Consider the following 23398-nt stretch of genomic DNA (forward strand, 5'->3'; position numbering starts at 1 on the left):
GAGTATCTAGATGTAGTTGCTTCGGGCGTTGGTGGCGCATGCCTTTAATCCCAGCACTCGGGAGGCAGAGCCAGGCGGATCTCTGTGAGTTCGAGGCCAGCCTGGGCTACCAAGTGAGCTCCAGGAAAGGCGCAAAGCTACACAGAGAAACCCTGTCTCGAAAAACCAAAAAAAAAAAAAAAAAAAAAAAAAAAGAACAAAACTGTGCTATTTCGCGGCATTTTCACTTTCCTCTATACCTAACTTTTCTCTCAGAAAGTGCCAGTGATCTGTGCTTCCAGTATATTTCCTACCCTTCTGCACATTCAGAGTTTCAAACAGTCATTCACTGTAAACATTTGCTAAGCATTTAACAAATTTAAGGACCAAATTCAAATAGAAGGATAGATGTTTTAGATTTATCTTTCTAATGCATTTGGCTTCACCTCTTAGGGTAAGGATAACCTTTGGATTTTTTTTTTAATTTTATTTTTTATTTTATTTTACAATATTATTCAGTTCTACATAACAGCCACAGATTCCCTTGTTCTCTCCCTTTCTGCCCCCCTCCCTTTCACCGTAGCCCACCCCCCATTCCCACCTCCTCCAGGGCAAAGCCTCCTCCAAGGACTGAGATCGACCTGCTAGACTCAGTCCAGGCAGGTCCAGTCCCCTCCTTCCAGATTGAGCCAAGCGTCCCAGGTTTCAAACAGCCAACTCATGCAAATGAGCCCAGGACCCGGTCCCACTGCCTAGATGCCTCCTAAACAGATCAAGCCAATCAACTGTCTCACCCATTCAGAGGGCCTGATCCAGTTGGGGGCCCCTCAGCCTTTGGTTCATAGTTCATGTGTTTCCATTCATTTGGTTATTTGTCCCACCCGTTTCTTCATCTGAAAATGGAATTAAAATGGTAATAAGCTACTCATCTCTTAAAGTATTATTAAGTGAATTAGCAGGACTAAATATATGAACACATTTTGGAAACTGCAAGTGTTCTACAAATGTTTGTCCACATTTGTGGATCTTGCTTGCCTACTGCAAATAAGGCTTGTGTAGACAGTAAATGAGATTTTGTGAGAAATTCTGCTTTATAAACACATAGAGATCCAGGGAGGGAGACAGAAAGAAATCAATAGAATCCTATGTATTTTGTGTATGTATGTATGTATGTATATACATACATATATATATATATATGCATATAATTTCTTTAAAGGGGTTTTTAACATGCTTTGAAGATTATGAATAGAAATAAGAAGTAAAACAAAATCGAATAGACATAACCATCTTTACTTGTGACCTAACAATCTGCCTAAGAGCAGCCTCTCTGAATTCGGTTAAATGTCCTCCAAGAATAAGTCCTAACCACTCCTGCACCCTCAAACTCCCAAATTTATTTCTCAGTTATGGAAAGAGCAAACCATGAAGTATTTTTGAAACACCAGCCATTGCAGAAACGTGTGAGTTATGACGAAAACATTAGGCTAGCTCTGACGCTGGGGAAAGGACTCGACTTTATTTCTCATCCTGCTGAAGCACCTTCAGTAACAGAGGCATGCTACCTCCCAGGTGACATTCATCAGCCTCTCGTTTCCTTGCTTTTAATTCTCTCCTCCCGTGTCGTGCTAGGTGCCTGAGAAGGACGAAGCTGGAACACTAAAGGCCCCATCATCGCGTTTAACTGGGTCTCTGGGATCAAAGGAAAGTTGGGGGTGGAGCCATCCACAATTAATCACCGATAGTGATGTCTTTATTGGCCACTGACCTTGCAGTGAGTTATATGAGCAATAAGAAGGTTCTCCGTTACCCCAATCCCTGTATTCTTGGAAGAGGACATAAATCACTTCAGCCTCATGAATTTCTCATATCTACAAAGCAGACTTCCAAATTTCCCACAGAGGATGCAGGGTAACTGCTTATTTTTCCAGTTTTTCAAAAATAATTTTTCAGCTTGTTCAGATGTCACACAAGGAGGCCAATGATTGAGATGATCTGGCTGAGAGTGACCCGAGGATCCAAGGTGGATGTCAGCAGGGAGCCCGGGGAGCGGCGGATAGCTTCCATCATCCAGTTTGGAGGCTGTTTGCGCTACTTCTTCCTTAACCTTCTGCTCGAAGCAACAATCATGGTAGATTGCCTTATTCTGTTCCATTAAGAACTGAAGCATGCAATAAATCAAATTCCATAGTGACATATCTTGCTTTGGTGGCATGACAAGTTGCTTCATGGCTGAAATTCAGATGAAGAATATCTGGATTTTGTAAATATAGTTCTCTATATTCCCCCTTGACTGAAACTTAAATTTAAGTATTGTATGGTACCAGAACAAAAATTAATGAAATAGGAATGACAAAGGGATAGCCTCCTTTAAAAATACCAAAAACATCTTGATGTAATTTTTAAGTAACCATATATATGCCTATGAGAAAAAGTAAATAAATTTTCAGCATTGTCCCTTTAAAATATATTTTATTAGCTTTCTGAGAATTTCATAAATGCAATGTGTTTTTATCTTATCATCCCTATTCCACCTCATAACTGCTCCCAGATCCACCCACCATCTCCCAAGTCACTTTCCAACTTCGTGTCCTCTATTTTGTTGATTGTTTTTATCTCACTACGTCCTATTTGTGCTGCTCCAGATGCAAATGAGTAGGACTATCTACTGAAGCATGATTGACTTACTGGGGGCCACAGCCTTAAAGAAAACTAACTCTCTCTCTCTATCCCCTAGCAGCCATTAACTATCTTAATAGCTCCTCAATGGGGGCGGGGGGTCAAGGCTTATGAGAGCTGCTCTCTATATACTGGAATGTTGACGGTAAGCATCTTTTAAAATAAAAACTATTTTGCCTGACAGTGGTGGCACACGCCTTTAATCCCAGCACTCAGGAGTCAGAGCCAGGTGGATCTCTGTGAGTTCGAGGCCAGCCTGGTCTACAGAGTGAGATCCAGGGCAGGCACCAAAATTACACAGAGAAACTCTGTCTCGAGAAAACAAAAACAAAACAAATAACTATTTTCTAAATGTAAGCATCTAAAACTAATATTTAATTAAATAATACACAAAATATGCTTTGGCATATCATCCACATAATGTTCCCTTAAGAGCAATGATTGTGGTTCTAGTATGTTAAGGTTAGGGAAAAAATCTATGCTAAAGAGGACAATCTGTGACAAAACTTGAAGCAAATGTCAAATTTCAAGCTAACAATGAAGGAGTCTGGCCACAAAATAAATATGAGATGCACACCTGAGAGACATGGTATTAAAATATTTAGTGACTAAAGAGTCATTTTTTCAATATTTATTCTACTTGATTGCTATTTTGACACAGAGAGAAGTACAATATGCCAGAATGTCATTTTTGCCCATAAGAGTTCAGTTACCAGTGGACAGCATACCTATGTATGCAATTAGGTACAAAAATAGCTAAGAGAAGTTTGTGAAAACTGGAATAGACCACGTTTTAGTAATTTCAGTTCAACATAAACATTTGTTGCAATTATCATACAGTTTTTAAAATTCCAGAACTTGGGAGGTAGAAGCAGAAGGCTCAACAGTTAAAGGCCACCCTTAGCTGCACAGTAAATTTGAAACCAGCCTATGCTACCTGCTGCTCTTCTCAAAAAGTCTAACAACAACAATAACAACAGTAGCAGCAACAACAATAATAATAATAACAAATTCAATTTTCATGAAAAATAATCATCTTGCCCAGGCCATAGAGAAGGGTGATAATTTGATATGCAAAACCTGGAAGATATGGCAAGTCATAATGACAGCAGAAACAAAGTCACAAAATACATCAGAGGTAATACTGATATCTGATATCTAATGTCCATTTGAAGAATGCTAATGTCACTCTGCATGTTTGTATGGTTTAGCTAACTTTATTCTCCCTCAAGTCCCAACTGTGAAACTATCAGTGTTAAACCCATTCAAAAGCCAAGACTTAATTGCAGGCTCATAATAACTTGTTGGAGTGAGTGTTGAATTTTGTATTTACACGGAGTCTGTAAATACCTGCAACATTTTCTGTGGTGCATAGTGGACCAATTTTATTTTGAGAGGATAGAAAGATAGAAACAAACAATACATGTTATGGTTGGTGTTAGACAACAAAAAGCTAGTAATTATTTTTGGGCTAAGAAATCACTAACATGCCGGGCGGTGGTGGCGCACGCCTTTAATCCCAGCACTCGGGAGGCAGAGCCAGGCGGATCTCTGTGAGTTCGAGGCCAGCCTGGGCTACCAAGTGAGCTCCAGGAAAGGCGCAAAGCTACACAGAGAAACCCTGTCTCGAAAAACCAAAAAAAAAGAAATCACTAACATGATACTTTAGAAAACCATCTCATATCCACAAACACAATAGATTTTGAAAATAAGCCCTGTAATCAAAGGTGCTGGTTATGAAGTGATTGCAATAAACTAAGATTTAGGAATGAGAAAGAACAGATTTGGAGAAATAAGTTATTGTGTAGCCCAATATTCTTTTCTCAATTTAGAATGATGTTCACTTCCCATCCACTGCTGGGTTCTCTAAACTTGACAAGATGACAAGATAATCAATCAGATGGTGTATTTAGTCTATTTTCTTAGTGAATGAAGCTGCTTCTTCAGAGTAAATTACAAACCTGTGGAGATTATTATTTAATTGCATAAAGGTAATAATGGTACAGCTGTGCTTATCTAGTGGCCTCAAGGAATTAACACCCCTTGGAAGAATTAACTAATATGTATGCAAAAATATCAGAACTTATTAGCACAGACTCTCCGGGTAAATATTTCTTTCAAGCTTTTAAAGACCCACAGTCAAAAAAATTTTACATAGAAGATTCATTATCATAACCAATCAAAACTAGGAAATATGTTTTAAGTAAAATATATATTATACCTTGCCTTCATTTTTAAGATTAAGATTCTCATCATAATTTAAATCCATATTCTAGCATCACATCTCCTGCCACCAAATGAAGCTTCCAGTACCAGGAATGGGTTACATCTAATTGAGTTCTTGGCCAAAGTTCTTTCCATGGGAACCCATCCCCCAAACATCTCAGTCTGTTGCCAAAGCTGTTAATACCTCTCCACAAACTGTTGGTAAGGTTCTATTACTAAAGACAATACCTACACAATTCATTGAACATGGAGAAGTCAAGCAGGCACCTACACAGAGCCTTCACCTCTGCAGACTACTATCCATGGTACTAGGAGGTACTCTGCATACTACCAAAAGAGAAGCATAAATACCAACCCAGCTACAAACTCTTTGATCTATAAGAGTGACCTACCTGCAAGACACACTGGGGCAGTAGTGGCACAAACCTTATGTGGGTAACCACAAATACCTTATTTCAGTTAAGGTTCATTCTTTGAGATTGAACCCATCCCCAAAGCTACTTGCATGGCCAATAACCTAAGGCTAGATAGTCCAGGGACTTAGGGGGAAACCAAATGCTACTGTTCTGATAAAGGAATGTAGCAATAAAATTATTCTCCATGACATTCTGCTATACCCATAGATCCATCCCTTGCTCAGCCATCATCAGAGAAGCTTCCTCCTGCAGCAAATGGGAACAATACAGATACTCACTGCCAGACATTATACAAAGAATGAGAGACCTTGGAACATTTAGCCCCCAAAGGAATGTCTCCATCAATCCCTTTCCTCGGGGACCAAGGAACTCATCAGAAGAGGAGGAGAAAAGAGTATAAGAAGCAGAGGAGATGGAAAACACCAAGTAATCAGGTCTTTGTAGACACAACACAGCTGTCACTCATGTGAACTCACAGAGACTGAGGCATCATTCACAGGCCTGCACGGATCTGCACCAGATGGGGTCCTCAAGCTGAGAGGAGAAGTGCACCCATCTCTAACGCAGAAGCTATCCCCAATTAACAGCATCTTGCAGATGAACAATTAGATTTCCTTAAGGGAGTGAGTGTCACAGGGGAAATAAAACACTCTTAAGGGTAGGCCTCATTTCCAATGTTAATGGCCAACACAAAACAAACCCAAGGACATCTCTGGAGGTTTATTGTCTCCCAATATTAAGTCAGTATTCTTTGTTTTGTTTTGTTTTGGATTGGTTTGTGTTTTGGGTTTTTGTTGTTGTTGTTTTTACCTTGCAGATCCTTTTACCCATATTATGGTTTCCAGTTGTAGGGTTTTTTTTATGGGATTCTTTTTTTTTTTTTTAACTAAATCTATCTATTTATTTTACATCCGGACTGTAGTTTCCCCTCTCTCTTCTCTCCTCCCATCCCCTCCCCCCACCACCACTCCCACCCTCATCCACTTCTCTATTTCTGTTCAGAAAGGGGCAGGCATTCCATGGGTATCAACAAAGCATGGCATAATAAGTTGCTATAGGACCAAGCACCTCCCCTTGTATTAAGGCTGGACAAGGCAACCTAGTATGAGGAATGGGTTCCCAAAAGCCAGCCAAAGAGTTGGGGATAGGCCCTGCTCCCATTGTAAGAAGTCCCATATGTAGACCAAGCTACACAACTGTCACATATATGTAGAGGGCTAGGTCAGTCCCATTCAGGCTCCCTGGTTGTTGGTTCGGATTCTGTGAGCTCTTATGAACCAAAGTTGACTGTTTCTGTGGGTTTTCTTGTGATGTACTTGACTCCTCTAGCGCCTACTGTCCTTCTGCTCTCTCTTCAGCAGGGTTCCCCAAGTTCCACCTAACCTACAGAAAAACATGATGGGAACCTTGTGTGTGTGCACATGTGTGTCTCTGCATATAAATGTGTTTCTCGTGCTTTTTCTTTGGCTTTTTTTTCTCTTGTTTAGTTGTTTTGCCCTATGCTGATTTGTCTGATTTTCATTTATTCTTTTATTTTATTTTATGTCTGTTTGTTTTCTAAGAAGCAACAGAAAGAATGTGGATGCAGATGCGAGGGGCCGGGGATACAAGGAGGAGTAGGAGGAAAAGAAACTGGAATCAGAATACATGAAAGAAGTCAATTTTCAATAAAAGAAAAAAAAAAAAAAGAAAACGTCCCCGAACTTGAAAGTTTGTATGGAAGTTACCGTTTAACTCTTTTTGCACACTTTGAACAAGAGGAGACAGATATCATTGGTTTGTATTCAATGCCATCTGTGTTACTAGCAAAGAAAAGCACAACTTTAAAACAATGCAAAAGAAAACTATGCAAATTTAAGCTAAAGCTGTCACAATGAAACTGCTAAATTTCACAGAGATCAAATTCCAGTACACTAAAAATGTTTCTTGGGCCTGACTAGAATTTCTCACCTCATTAGGTGTGAAAGACATAAATTGAGCACTGGTATTTTTTTCTTCAAAATTTTGTCCATGATAAGAACAGTTGGGGAAATGAGGCTCTCTGTAGCCTTTAGGTCTGGTATTTGCAGACGTGAGAATAGTGATTGAAAGCTGAACCCTTTATAGATTCTGGGCACTTGTTCAGTGATTGTTTTTGAATCTTCAAGTCATTTGCTAAATAATGAATTCAATCTCACATTTCCAACTCTTTCTGGAACACAGAATTAGCACTCTTATAAAAGAAGATGAGAGGATGTCGAGATTCAAAATACCTGGTCGAAGACAGTCCTATAGAACTCCCCACTCCACAGCCTACGATCTCCGAGTTAAACAGTCTAACTCTAGATACAGTGTTTTTTTTTTTAAGTTGTTTCTTTTGTTTTCAAGACCGTAATATATTTATATCATTTCACTCTTCCCTCTCCTCCCTCCAAACTCTCCCATGGATCCCTCCTTGCTCTCTTTCAAATGCAGGGCCTCTTTTCCCACTGATTGTTACAAGCATGTCTTAATTGCTTCCATCCATGAGTTTCTCTAACACCTGTCTGCTATCCAGACATCTAGGTGGGATTTTTAGCCCTGTACGCATATGAATACATTCAATTTATCAAGGCTGAAAACTCTGACTCATCGCCCATCATGTTAAAGCACAAATTCAAGACTTTTAAGTACTTAATCTGTACCGTGTAATGAGATTTATATCACAAGATAGCAAATGAAGAATACTAAGGATAACGTCCTAAATAAGACTGCCCAGCCTAAGTGTAACCATGCTTCCAGTCTTTCCTTAATACACATTCCCCGCCCCAACATCTGCAAGTAGAACCGCTCATATCCCTGAATCACAAAGCCCACTGTCCAGAAGGAAATACCCAATTCCTTATCATGCACCTAAAGTTGGGCATCATTTAAAATAATGTTGAAGAACAGTCAGTATTTTGTGTAATTTAATTCAAGCATCTCTCCTTTCTCATAAGAAGAGTGGAGACCACTGAATGTACATTCACACTTGACACGTAAACGTTGTACATTTCCATGGCAACTCGTACATGTTTGCTGCAAAAAGTGAAACATGGTTCAACAGTGAGTAATGCAAAAGGTCATTTCATCTTCCAATACTCAAAATATTTCTGCACCATACTCCCACTCACTCCCACCCTCAAAAGCAAAGGACTTTGAAGATTGAAATAATAAAGGGTAATTATGATAGAGTTTAATGAAGCTGGAAAATAAGGTATTTTATATTAGTTAGTGTGTTATAATTAACTCTGGTAAATGATACCAAAATGAGTACTTTAGCTTCCACTATTCTAGGAGAGAATCCGAAGGGAGAAATCAGCGTAATCATGTTTTCTTCCATAAAGTAAAACAGAGGAGTTCACCTATGTTCATATCTCTAATGTACAGTGCCTCATATATTCTGTTCAGGGAAGGAAAAGACCAACAAAGAGACCCTTATACAAAAAAAAAATGGTAACTTGCTGCAGCCACTAAGCCTCAGACTAACAGGTAAGGAACCATTGATATTTCAGAAGGGATAGTATTAACCCATCATCAAGCTACTCAAACAGAAGGTGAGTTTGGCTTTATTAGGAGGACTGAAGACAGAATTTATAACTTTTACAGTACTTTTATGAAGTGGAAAATGTATAAGAGCAAGGGGCATAAGGAATACATATTACCACGGGGCAACAGATGATAAGAACTGAAAATGTATTAAATGATGAGCAACATTCTAGAATTTGTGAATAGCACAAAAGAAACTCTTGGGCATGTTAAGCTTGTACTGTTATTTAAGGAAACTCAAAACCAAAACTATAGACTGCCATGAGGAGGAAGCTCTCCAAAGTGAGAGTTAAGTAAGTGGCCCTGTCTGAGTTAGGATTCTCTGATAAAGGAGTGTGTACCAAACTCAAGACCCTGCTGCACAGGATGGGTAAGAACTGTAGCATTTCATTTTGATTTTATAAGTCTAGAGGGAGAACGTGCAACAATGAGACAAGAAATCCAAATGGCAACACAATGAGCCCTCTCCTGGCCTGCTCGAAAGGTGTGTGTGTGTGTGTGTGTGTGTGTGTGTGTGTGTGTGTGTGTGTGTGTGTGTGTGTGTTTGTGTGTGTGTGTGTGTGTGTGTGTGTGTGTGTGTGTGTGTGTGTGTGTGTGTGTTTGCATGTCTTTTGTCAGAATTATTCATCTTTATCTAGATATTTGTATGGACCCAAATCTTCATGAAGGATAGAAGAATCTAGGAAATTAGTTATTTGTACGAAGTCTCAAACTTTCAGCGTCGCAGGTACGTTGTGTTCAGTTGAGAACTATAATTTGGATGTCTCTTTTTCCTTGCAAAGTTTTTTTTTTGTTGTTGTTTATTGGATGTCTTTTATGCAAGGAAAATTGTCATTAAATATGGTAGTTTGAATATGAACGGCCTCCACAGGCTCATATATTTGAATGTTTAGTCACCAGAGACTATTTTAAAATATAAGGATTAGGAGGAGTGGCCTCATTGCAGATGATAATGGACTAAACCTTTGAAACTGTAAGCCAGCCCCAAATTAGTAAATACTTTCTGTTTTGTAAGAGTTGCCTTGGTCATGGTGTCTCTTCACAATGATATGTAAAGTATGATGTTTGCGTTTTTAGAAGACTCACTGGAACAGAGGGAGAGTTGTGGCCACTGCTTCACAGGATTGTCGCAAGACTTAACAAATCCACATCTCAACTTAACCTGTCAAGCACTCACTACTGAGAACCCGATTTGGTGTAGTGGCTCACAGAGTGACTAAGACAGTAAAACATAGGCAGAGGTCCGCTTTAGGAAGGCAGAGCTCACACACCCAGTTCCCAATGCATCTCATCAGTATCTACTGGCAGCACCAGCACAAGTAAGAAACTTGTGTCTCAACCTTTTTGTTTGGACCTGTATATCATCCTGTTCAAATGTGTTTCATTCTTCTGTTTACCATGTTGTTCATATGTGCCTGGATCTCTGATTTCAATTCTATCTACTGTTTTGATAGCACCCGCCTGTGTTCAGAGAAGAGAAAGAAACAGGCACAGGATTCCTGCCTGGGGTTTCTAGGATCTTGAGGTTGAACACTCAGCCAGCAACCAGGGCAGCTGTAATGTAATTCAAACATGACTTCCCCATCTTGGCCACAGTACTTTCATTGCAGCTCAGCAACATATACTCTACAGCAAGTACTCCGTGCCCCAGGCAAGCACCAAGGAACAGGATTAGGCTAAATTTTAATGCACACAGACTGTCACTGGTGATTTCTTGCCCCCTAACTGGTCATAAGCACCAGTATAGATCATCGATAACATTATAGATGACAGATTTTTAAAAGTAGACTTTTTCTCTAAACTCCAACAGGACCATCTGTTACCATTCTAACTTCTTGTTTTCAGGATTGTTGACAGTCACATCAAGAAAATTTTTAAGAATCATCAAGCAAGTATTGCATACATAGTGGTAACCAGACCAGGTGAGCTCTGGCCCAGGAATACAGAAAAATGTCATCACCTAAATGTCAACCCAGAAGTTCCAGCAGATCTGCTGTGTGGAAAGATGCTCCCTCCAGCACACAGATTTAAGTCAATGACTTAATCACTTGAAGCCTCCAGAGAAGGTCTGCCCTTATTGCCCTCAGCTTGCCCCTGTACCAGCCCCTGTCCTTCCTACCCTCTGTGTTTGGGGATGGTGACCATCACAGGGTATGATCAAATGCTCAATGGAAGGTCTGCCTCAGAACATGAGATTAACTTCCAGAGTTAAGCAGTCATTCCCAGGTATATAATTCTGGACAATATCGAATTCTGTATGCTAACATATCTGAAGAAATACTGTGTATATATCATGAAATTATATATATTTCATATAATGTGAAAGTGAATTTAAATGGGTTAGCTTCAGATGTCATGAAAAGAAAAAAAGACGACAATAGTGAAGCCTCATTGTTATCACTCACCTAGAAGCCACCCAGGACATAGAAACATTTCACCACAGGGACTTAATCACAAGGTTCCTTCTGGGATCATTGTTCATGCCAGTACTTCAGCTAAGAAAATGTAACCGAACGTGCTCTTGTATTGATTCTCTTCTCCTCAGGAACTTTTGTTAGGATTTTGCTTCCTGGGAGAGTATATTGGTGTTTCCAGTATAAGCCACAATTCCAAATCAGGTCCTCAGTATTGAGTGTTTAACAGGTTAAATTGAGGTGTGGATTTAAGTCCTTACAACAATTCTGTGAAGTAGTGGCCACAACTATCCCTCTGTACCTGTGAGTCTTCTGAAAACACACACACCATAATTCGAATAAGGAAATATAGTATCTTGTGTTGGCCATCTAAGGTTCTCATGGTCTAATCATCCTCAACTACATTAGGGTAATGCTCATTATTCTATTCCCTAAACTCCTGAACAAAAATGAGCTACACAATCCATCCAGTTCACTATGACTCATTTTTCCCTTTAAATTTTCGATATTAAACTTGTGTAGTCTAACAGATCCTCTTTCCTTATCACTCTGGAAATTATTCATTTATGTGATCCTTTTCCTGGGAGCATAATTTTTTCTCCATTTTTTTTATTAAGGGATTTTCTACTCACCCTACATACCACCCACAGATCCAACCTCCTCCCTCCTTCCACCCTTAGCCCTCCCTTCCAAGCCACTCTCCATCCCCACATCCTCCAAATCAAGGTCTTCCTTGGGCAGTCAGCAGAGCTCAGCACACCGAGCTGAGGCAGGTCCAACCTGGGAGCATAATTTAATACCAAGAATTCTAGGGGGTTCTAACCCAGGACACACAGGTATCAAAGCTACCCTCCTCTCAATGTCCTCAGATTGGGCCGAGGACATGGGTAAAGATTATTTTGAAGACATCAATGTCTTGCCACCCTACAGCTTGGGTCTTAGCCACCCTATGTCAACCTCCAAAACTACAGTCATATTTGTTTGATAGTGGTGACCATGCCCCCCTACATAGTCCGATCACACCAAGCTGTCTCACGATCCTGCCAGGCATTTTCTTTCCTCCAGGTTTGGTAGGTGACATCCATCTTCTCAGAAACACACTTGCTCTCTCCTTGATCTGATTAATTTCTCTTTACCCCACAGCTCTGGATAATTTCCTTCCCAGGGGTTAGAAAACATCTATTTTTAAAATTGTTTCTATCATTTTTTTGCGATTAAAATGTAATTACATCATTTTCACCTCCCCACTCCTCTCATAAACCCACCTTTTCTCTTTTTCAAACTTATGACCTTTTTTCATTAATTGTTGTTAAACACATTTGTGGTACTGTACATATACCTTTATATTCCTAAATACATAAATACAACCTGCTCAGTCTCTACAATGTTACTTGAATGTACATGTTTAGGACTGACCATTTGGTGTTTGGTAAGCAGTTAGTGGACTCTTCCCTAGAGAACACTGTTTTTCCCGCTTTCATCATTCTTTAGTTGCCTGTAGGTCTTTAGTCTTTACGTAGGGCTGTGTTTAGTCTTTGTGTAGGGTTGAGGCTTTGTGGACTTTGCTCTGTTAGCATTAGTATGTCTGTTGTTCAGCTTATATTCAGGCAGTCATGTTGGTAAGGCTTTATTACAATTTCACCCCGTGTTCTGCTATGTTATTGGTATATGATTGGTGCCCTGTAAGTAATATTGAAGGAGTTGATATTCTGCAAGGATGACAATTCACTTCCACGTACCTCCAGCTGGACTTACATAAAATGACTTTCTCTTCTCCCTCAAGACTAGTTCTCTCTATATAATTCCTTCTCAAGAGAGACACAACTGAAATCTTTGAATCACCTCTCACATAGCCCTCCTTTTCATCGTCTTCAGCGAGTGAAAAACGCCCTCACTCCTTCCTTCAAAATGCTCTTTGGACTTTGTCTTCCCCCACTTTGCCTGTGTAATTATTCCTTTATGATGTAGCACATGAACCACTATAGCCATTTCTTAAATGGTCGTGCAGATTTGAGATTTTACAAGGTTCCAAAGGACTGTGAAGTGTGACTGCTTGACCCATTGTACTATTATGACACCCTCACTATGTCACTCATCTTTGTGAAATCAGGCACAAACATCACCTTCTTTGGGAGCTTCATGAGGGAACACGTGCTAATCTCAAACTACTTTCCACTTACACTCCAGTCTAGACGTAGCCTTCTAAAGCTTTTCTGTACCTCATCTTCTTCATGCTTGGGGAACATTTAAGCAATTCCCGATATACAGGAGTATAAAATAGGTATACAAATCAAGCATTCCCTGATGACTAATCATTAAAGTGTGTTTTAAAACAATTAGCTGATGTGCTTATAATTTAACCACTTGTTGAAATGAAAGAAAGGGGATTTTTGTTCGATCCCCAGAATCCATAAGGTGGAAAGAGAAAACTACCACCCACAAGTTTTCCTCTGACTTCCACACGTACACAAGGGCACACACACTCCCCTCCCCCCCCCCACAAATCAATAAATTTTAAAATATTTTTAACGATGAAAGCAAATATGAAAATAAGTTGGATATGACTTTTATTTTTACATAAAAATAGATCTGGGCTGAATATTTAATACTGTAGAATATAGAGCCTTTTTAAGACTTTTTCTGAGTTGATCATTATTTTTATTTTATTTCATTTAGCTGAAAATGCTGCTTCAAATAAACACATAGTACAAAATGGCAGAAGTATGTTTAAGGTCATTTCAGAAATTGTTAGAAATTCTGCCCTTGTCTCAAGCTAAAATGTACTTAATTTTTTAAATGAATGAAGTGTTTGCACTTATTTAGTTGCGTGTGCAGTTTCATGTCATGGTATGCATCTGGAGTTCAAAGGCCAGTTTGCAGCAGTCAGCTCGCTCCATCACCATGCAGATTTGGGGAATCAAATTCAGATTATCAGGACTGCCACTTAGCACCTTTACTTGCAGAGTAAGTTTTATAAAACTTGAGTCAGCTACTCAAACAATATCTTAAATATCTAATAAAATACAATTTAAAGATACACAAATTTGTACTTATATGCTGAGGAATTAAAGGTTTTTTTCTATAATTAAACCACTATATTTCATTTTTAAAAATTATGATTGGGCAAGTCTGCATCTTCAACAACTTCTTTTTAATTCACTTGAGTAATTTTGCAGCAAATAGATGATCTGTGGATTCTTGAAGAAGGACTATATTCATTTATTCAGTAACTTTTAAATATCTTTTAAAAATCATTTTATATATTCTTATAAATACATAAAATATATTTTGCTTACATGAAATTCTGGTGCCCAGAGAAGCCATAAGAGGGCATCTGATGCCCGAAAACTGGCGTTACAGATGGCTGCGACATGGGTGCTGGGACTAGAACCCAGGTCCTCTAGAAGAGCATCCAGTGCCATTAACCACTGAGCCATCTTTGCAGTCCTCCTCTGTAACTTCTTACCAAGTAACCACTACATACCAAGATTACAACAAAATAAAATCAAGCTGTATTCTCATTGCGCATATCAACAACACAGAAAGCAACAAGCAAAAACAGTTTCCGATGGCTCCACGTAGTCTGCACACTACCATTTATATTAAGCTGTGCCCTGTGCAGTAGGAGACCCTCTGATACAAGTGTTTCACTTGAAAGTTTTTACATACTAAATTTTATCCCCAAATCAGCTTCAACTGTCACTGCATTTTATGCATGGGTTAACCACATACTGGTGCAAATAACTGTTGGTGGGACTTCATTTCTTCGAACCAGAATGGAAGTAAAACATTATTTTAAGAATTAATTATAATTGAACATATGCCAAAAGTACATAAAGAAAAAAAAAAAAGCTTTGGCATGCTACCCTGCCAGAATAGAAATAGATTTTGGACTCAATTCAGTTTCTAGTAAATTAATGTCCAAAGCACACAGGAGCAAATGTGCACACTTTTGTCATCTCAGCAAAGAGGCCAGGGTACATACGAACTTAGAATTTCATCTTTGCCTTCCCCACAGACGGTAATGTCACCCACAGTCTGTCTATCACTCCTACTACTCACAGTGTGCGTGATGCTTCCTGAAGTCGTGCTGCAAATGCTTAGATTAGGAGTGGAGTTTTATCATTCCCCCCTGAGAGACACATATTCCTCCTCTGGAAGGTGAAAGCAAAGCACCAGGTGCCCAGCAGACCTGCCTGCAGATGGACCTGCCAAGCGATACTCCCCACTGTTCGCATACATAGGAAGAACCAGAGCTGTGTGTCTACTCATTGCATCTCACCAGGTTATGACTATATGCCACTTATTGTGTTGAGCTGTGAGGATGTGAATGGCACAGGTGGCGACTGCCAGTGAAGAGTTTATAGTCTGGTCCATAATACAAAATTCACAAATGATTTCACTGTGATGGAATACAATCCAAGTGAAAGAGAGCAAATCAAGTGTTTCTTCCTCAAGGTCAAGTTCAGCCAGGTCTCTACATAGGAAGCCGAGTTTTATTCTGCTCTTCTGTCTAAGGCAACAGCTTGTTGGAAGCCTAATTTTCTTCTCTAAGACTGTATAGTTTATATAATCAATAAATTAGTTTAAGTATGTAAACCAATCTTTAAAATATATCCAAATACTCCTGCAAATTATTGTTGGTTATAATCTCACAAACGTCAATGATAAATAGTATCCGTTGCAACAAGACATTGGTCACACTATCTACTGTCCTTCTGTAACTTTGTTTTCTTGCATTTTTTTTAGGTTATGTAATTTATTAAATTAACTTCAGGGCTTAGTTCATTCTGAACCTTTATCAATTCTTTGAAAGAAAGAGTGACAAGTACAATGGCCATCACATTAAACCAATGACTGTCCTTTGGATTAGCAATAATACAAAGCACATCCTCTGGTGGATGTTTTCACTCAAATATGAAAGATGCTGATGGTAGAGACTGACGTTTTCCATCTATTTCTACATGTATGGAACTCTCTTTCTTATAATTAAATGGCTTCTTTTTCTTATAATTACCTCTGTTATAAAAAACCCAGTATGCATGGAAGTCATTTTCCTTTTCAACAAAGCCCATGTTCATTGTGCTACTTTTCAGGATACAGCTTGACAAATTCCACAGAATCTTGTTCTGCGTTTCATGAGAAAGCCAAGACTAAGTTGGGCCATTTGTTTATAACTATTATAAACTGCACTCAATTTATTGAAGTGATTTATAAAATGTATGTGCCCTCTAAGCTCTTTCTGCTTACCTTCTAGAAAGAGCTGTTTGAAGATGATTATCTGGAGTTTCAGTCACTTACATATTTTTAAGTGTGTTTAGAAGTCCAAAAGAGAAACACAAAAATTAAACGTAAGTGCTAGTTCCATATCAGAAAAAAAAATTAAAAATTGTAAAGTGAGGGAAATATTACTTACCAGAAAATAAATATGTATCTAAACCAATCATGGATTATTTAACTATTTGTGAAAATTCCATTTTAAAAATGACATCTCACCCTAAAGAATGTTTCTCAAAAACAAACTATAGAAATTTGTTTAATATCCTATTAATTCAAATCAAGCATCTTTTCCTTCTTGTGAAATATCCAGATAATTGGAGCAATTCAGGGAATCTTTTTAATTACCTGGGCAATTGGCTCAATCTTCCACCTCAATCTTCTGTTTCACCTTGTGGATTAAATAGCCTTAAAAAAAAAAAAAAACTAGTTCCTCCCTTTTCTCCCTCTGGATCATTATTAGTTCCCTGTGGAGCTGCAAGATTAAAGTGTTTAAGATGGGCAAGAGATCCAAAGTTTTAAAGAAATTTGATATCCAGATAATGCCATTTTAATCGAGTAATTATATCAAAACTTCTTGAATTCTGTTTCCTCAAGCCATGGAAAAGTGACATCTAGAATAGTTTCCATGGTAACATCTCCGTATCGTCCTTACACTGTTTCCATAAACTAAAGTTTGCTTAAATACTTTCATCTAGAATATTGACAAGCCGTATTTTCCCTCTTACCAATTATTTCTTAAAGCGATTTCATCTCTGAAATCTGTAAAGCCCTTGCCGCCCACATTTTCTTTCTGCTTCTTGAGACAGAACTGCTGTCTTCCTAAGTCACAGGCACATCTCTAACTCTATTGGCCTTATCCACTAAGTAATATTTGAAGAGTAACAAAAAAATCATAGTTTATCTGACCTGCATATGAAATCTTTCAAGTATACTACATTTATCATATTAAAAATGCATCATTAAAATTTAAAAGCAGGTGCAGTTGCTCAATAAGCTAATGCTATAGTCTGAAGACTCCACTCAAGATTGTATTGTTGAATTCCCAGTTGGGTAAAGGAGAGAGAAAAGCAGAGGGAGGGCTGTGGAGTGACCTTGCTCCAAGGTGGTAGGGCACCGGGAGCTGCTGTGGGCTGTGGTTGAGCTCCACGCTGAGGCTCTTCCCTGCACTGCATTCACACGGCTGAGAACGAAACTGTTCTACCCAGAGCAGCTGGAGACTGCTGCACCCAGTGCAGAAACCTTCCCAAGGCTCTACACCAGCGTCCGTGGGAACATGTATTTGTGTTTATGGGGTGAAATTACGGCTCTCTGTCTGTGTGCATAGATGACTCAATGCTTGTCAGAAAGCATGTGGATGAGGCAGCATAGAGACATTTGATGATTAAAAAACCTAGTGGAAAAAAACTTAACCTTCGTAAGAGACCTGTCTACCTATAAACTCTTAAATAGTCACCTTTAATACAGGTTGGTTTATTCACCTCACATCAGCATAGGAAGTCCTGGACAAGATTGTTGAAATCCATTAATTAGATTCCTCTAGCAAATATTAACTCAGCAAAATCCTATTCTTTCATAAAATACATTTAGAATTCTAAATTAAAATATCTGCATCTACATGCCTGTTTCCTGAACACACATGTCTAACTTGTACAATATTTTCTTTAGAAGTGTAATTTTATTGGCAAATTTTCCTGGCCGTTTCCTATACCTTTTATTAAAGTGGTGTTCAACCTGAAGTTACTGGAGTTAAGCTAGCTGCACACTGCTAACAAGAATGATGCAAAATAATGATGAACCTAATTTTCTACCTAAAATCTTCACAGAGCGAACAGCAAGTGACACAATAGCACACTGCCATTTTCTTTATCTTCCCCCATCTAAGCACCCACCTTCAGATCACTCTCAGATCCTCCTGTATTCACCATCTCAAAAAGCACAGAACTCCATGAAATTCACATGTTTAATAAAGGAACTAAATGTACTGCTCAACGTGAGACGATGGACTTGTTCCAAGGAGATGTTTTCTTCCTGGTTGTGCTTTGTTAGAAAACATTAAGTTTTCTGGGATTCAATAGTCGGTCACCACGAAGTTAAAGAGATAGATAAAAGAAAAGCAATCAACAAATGCCTTCTCATTTCTTGGGACAATCATTTTCTGTTTTTCATTTTGTTTTGTTTTTGATTTTTGAGACAGAATTTCTCTGTGTAGCTCTGCCAGTCCTGGAACGCTTTCTCTCTCTGTAGACCAGGCTGCCCCCCCACTCAGGATCCACATGCCTCTGCCTGGAGTGCTGGGATTAAAGGTATAAGCCACTATGCCTGGCTGGGGACACTTTTTTTTTAAGTAGTGATTATAATGAAAAATATCTGTCTCAATGTTGGGAAATAGCATTTTCCTGGACAGATATTTTAAACATCAAAGTGGGAAAACATCTTTTTCCTCTGTTTTTGATATAAACACCACGATATGGAAATTCAATTGACAGAGTAGAAGTAAAGGGACCTGCTTGCATATTTTATTTAAGTAGTAAAATAGTAGTACCCTTTAGCTCTCAACAATGATTCTGTTATTAAAAATAAAGAGACCACACGAGAACACCCGTTAAATTAGTATATCGCCCAAAAACATCATTTCTCACTTTTAGATAATAAGTCTACATTCAAGTCTCTCAGAGTAAAAATATTAAAAATCTAAAACTCTTAAACATTATTTGCTATAGGCCCCCAATTTTGCAGATACCCAGCATTGTTTCCTTGATATGTACCTTAAGTTTAAGTGATTTTTAGGAACTGTTTCATTTCTTTCTCATCTATCATATTTTCTTTTCACATTCCTGTTTTGCTCTCTGTAAGTAATTATTTACTTTCTGTTTATAAGCTGATCTGATATCCCACTGTGAGATAATTTACAGTTCTTGCAAAATACCTATCCATGTGTATACATTTTCATGTAATAGATTTGAGATACACACAGCTTGAAGGATAACCTTCAGTGTGTGAGTTTAATGCTAAAAATCAGCATCTCTTTCTTCACATCACTGAACACCCACATCGGCAACAGCCGTGCCGGCGTTTCTCTTCCTCCATCTTTGCATCTACCTCCACGTCAGTTCACATAGCAAACTGCCCCTGTGTTTGCTGTCTCATAAACAGTCATAGAAGTTTATCAAATATGCATGATTGTGTAAAAGAAATAAATGCACTGCCTAATGTGAAAATTAGACTTCCTTATTCTAATGAAATGTTATTTATGTTATTTTCATTTCATTATGTTATTATCATTTATGTTAATTTTCAGGGAGCACATTCAATTCTTTAATATTCAATAAATTAGTAACTCCTAATCTTACTAACTGGAAGGGGTTACTTAAGAAAAAGTTTAGATTTCCAGTGATGGGTACCTGAATGAACTGACCACTTATACAATCGATTATTTTGAATTTAGCATCATATCATGCAGCCCTTGTTATATGGTAGGTACTATAGGTGCTTACTGCCATGCATAATCTCCTCAGGTAGCAGGAATTCTCAGGTGAAAGCCTGAATGTGTAAAGATTCTTCACCAGGGTACTGCTATGGCTAAGAAAAATTAACTCTAGCTGTTCATGATCTCCAGGATTAGAAATAGAAAATTTGGAAAATCATTCATCTTAACATTGGACTTGGAGGGACAAAAGTAGGCAAAGGATGTGATCCGAGTTGGGTTAGATCAGTAGTCATGAGCATGTGGGTGAGGAACAGCTTCCAAGTGTGACTCAAATGCTAGCTAGGCACAGCACATCTAGCAGCAGGATGCTATGGGAGAGGCAACAGGAGTCGTCCTCTCCTGTTCACCATGTTCTTCATGTGGTTACCATTTTCTGGACTCTATGGGCAGCCACAGAGATGTGCTCAACAGCCAGCATTGAAAGATCTTGAGTACAGGGAAAAGTAAATAAAGGCAGAGGACCAGGAAATGGAGTTGGTAGCTGAGATGAGCCAGCATGATACTGATGGTAGATCATGAATAGTAAAATGAATTCACAGATAAAGTGGGTAGTCATACACATGAGTATTAATAAATAAAAGCAAACAATTACTATGTTAACATGATACACCAAGTAAGATTTATTAGTAATAACATAATAGATTCATTTCCATGTTTGTGTCAATGTGGTCTTTACAGAAGAAGATCAGAGGATCTGGCACTGGAAATACAGAGCTGAGTTCCCCTTAATAGGCAAATGAACTAATTAGTGTCTTATAGGGAGGGACTTATAAGTAGCCAAATTTAACAATAAATATGTATATTTATTGTGCACCAATATAAAACCTACACTCTGTTCCCTTTTAAAGACCATCTGTATTCCTTCACTCAAAAATATTTAAAGCATTTCTGTTGCCTGGTACTCAGCTGGGTTCTCACTCTGCTCAAAATAGATCTAAAGAGATCAACAGATTAAGGATGTAAATTGTCGTGATGCTGAATCCACCATCCAAATGCTATCTGATGGGGAATCTAGGGGTGAGTAAAATGTATTCATCTGGAGAGAGAAGTAAGAGAGGACGCAATTGTGAAGTTGCAGAGATGAGAGGCTGTCACTCTCAGAAAGCCACAGAGGTCAACATGAAAGACACAGGTCATCTGCCACAAGAGTAGCAGTACTTGATTGTTTCAAAGTACCTACTTTCAAAGTACTTAATTGTTTGTGCGGTGCTTCTTATTTGCCCTGCTGCTTTTAAAAATAATACCTTGTACTGTTGTCTGCATCTTGCAGTGTGGGGCCGAGAACTCTGAGATTAGGTCATACCAAGAGTAAATACTGGGAATGGCAGGGTCAGTTTTGAATCTTAGAAAGATGCCTCCGACATCAAGATAAGGAGTGGATCAGAGAAGTGTAGGGCTGGGTGCTGGGAGATAAATTAGGAGATAATTGCATTGGAGCTGATGGTATTTGAAGAAGAATTAAAATTAAGGCACTGTGGCTTACGAAGTGTGGATAAAAAGATATATAGTTGATGCTCCAAAGAAGAGACCACAGGACATGGTAGTGAAAGAACAGGATGTTGAAAAATGAAAAACTTAGGGAAGGCCTGAATGTCTAGTTTGTTTAGTTAATTGAGAGTAGAGCAGTATCATAAACCATGTACGAAATGAGGAAGGAACAAGTTGGAAAGAAAGAAAATTGGGTGACTTTACCTTAGTGTAGCCAGGTTCACATATGGAACATGAAGTGTGAAGTGGACCATAAGATCCCGGAAGAAAACTGCGGCACGAGAGCTGGACCAAAGTTACAATGGGACAGTTAACTTCACAGTGAAGCACCTGTAGAATGTAAGAGAAATGTGTCACAAGTCAGAGGGAAAAATCTGGGGCAGAAGCCTGGAGAACACCAGCACTGAAGATGGAGGCCAGGGCAGTGACTAAGAAACAGGAGGAGAGCCAGGGACAATCATTCTCACTGCTGCCAAGCAAGAACAGAATTTTACGTGAGGCAGGAAAACAACATCCAAAGAAAAGTTTGCAAAGAGTCTGATGTTGCAGCCTGGAAGTCTTTCACAAGCATCCAGGGGATTTTGTACTTGCTACACCTTGCCCTGTGCCAAAAATAAAGGTAGGAGAGTTTCTTTTGCTCCCTTATACCACATGAAAATTTAAAATAAATACAATAGCAAAGGAATTGCATACAATAAAGGGGGAAATGGCCATAACTTTGCCCCACAAACCCAGGCAACAGCTCTAGATACAGTCAAATCCTGATGACATCAGTAGATACAGTCCACATTTATTCATTTACTCAACCCACATTACACTGGACATCTCTGAGGTAGGGGAATAAAAACAAGCTGGAAATCATCATGGAGATTTAGGGACTCTCCTGAACCAATTGTACCTAGTTAGAATAAAAGGGACTGCCAGGCTGTAGGAATTTTGTGGATACATAAGAAACCAGGATCTGAGCACAGCAGGGTGAGAAGTGGTGGTGGTGATGAAATTTGCAGGTATTCATCAGAGTCAGCTAAGGACAGGGAAAACAAAATCCTGCTAACCTAGAGCATGGTGGGCAAAGTCTAGGCTGTGCATGCACACTGTAAAAAGTGAAGCATGTTTGGGGGACAGGAGGTCAGGGACTCGATTTCCCTGAATCTGCCTGTGGAATTCCTCAATTTGTCAAGGTTATTTCTCAATTTCTATGCCAAAATTCTGCAAAACACTTAGTTTAAAAAACTTTTCATTCTTGCTGGTTCTGGGGATCATGTAATTCCAGCTATTCAGGAGGCTGAAGACAGGGGACAGAAAGTAGTTCAAATGTGGGCAAATGAGCAGGATCCTACCTCAAGAAAACCATGAAAGGGAACTAGAGTTATGGTAGAGCCCAGGGTTTATCCCTCTACAAAACAAGAAGGAGGAGGAGGAGGAAGAGGAAAGGAGGAGGAGGAGATCGGGGGAGGAGGGAAAAGAAAGGAAGGAAGGGAGGGAGAGAGATCATATGAGGGAAGGACATAGGGAGGGAGAGAGGAGGGAAGGACGGAGGGAGAGAGAGGATGGTGAATCAGAAGTGAAGGAGGAGGAAGAAGAGGAAAGAAGAGGAAGAAAGAAAAGAATGAACAAACAAGTTCTCTTTCCCAAATATGAATAGTCTCCATAAAAGGACCCACGTGCAATTAAGTGATTTTAAAAGTATATGAACATATGCATGCACACAGAGAAAAATCACATGGTAGCTAATAAAATAAGCCTGAGCACAAGACAGCATATCCATCGGACCATTTCATTATGATAACATTCTCTAAGTAGTGGTGTGCACTGTTTCAATGTGGACTCAACGAGACTTTGTAGGCTAAGACCTAAGCTAGCAGTCTACTGACTGGATGACC

General features: G+C 39.0%; 1 long non-coding RNA gene across 1 annotated transcript; it reads right to left on the reverse strand.

Moving 5' to 3' along the window:
- Nucleotides 1-1705: 1705 nt before the first annotated feature.
- On the reverse strand, nucleotides 1706-13254 carry LOC143267200 (uncharacterized). Its single transcript, XR_013042117.1, has 2 exons — nucleotides 13000-13254; nucleotides 1706-2211 (listed from the first exon to the last, which is right to left on the reverse strand). It is a non-coding gene; the product is annotated as an uncharacterized LOC143267200 (long non-coding RNA).
- Nucleotides 13255-23398: the final 10144 nt, after the last annotated feature.

This window comes from Peromyscus maniculatus, chromosome 9, assembly GCF_049852395.1.
Source record: "Peromyscus maniculatus bairdii isolate BWxNUB_F1_BW_parent chromosome 9, HU_Pman_BW_mat_3.1, whole genome shotgun sequence".
In the NCBI taxonomy this organism is placed as follows: domain Eukaryota; kingdom Metazoa; phylum Chordata; class Mammalia; order Rodentia; family Cricetidae; genus Peromyscus; species Peromyscus maniculatus.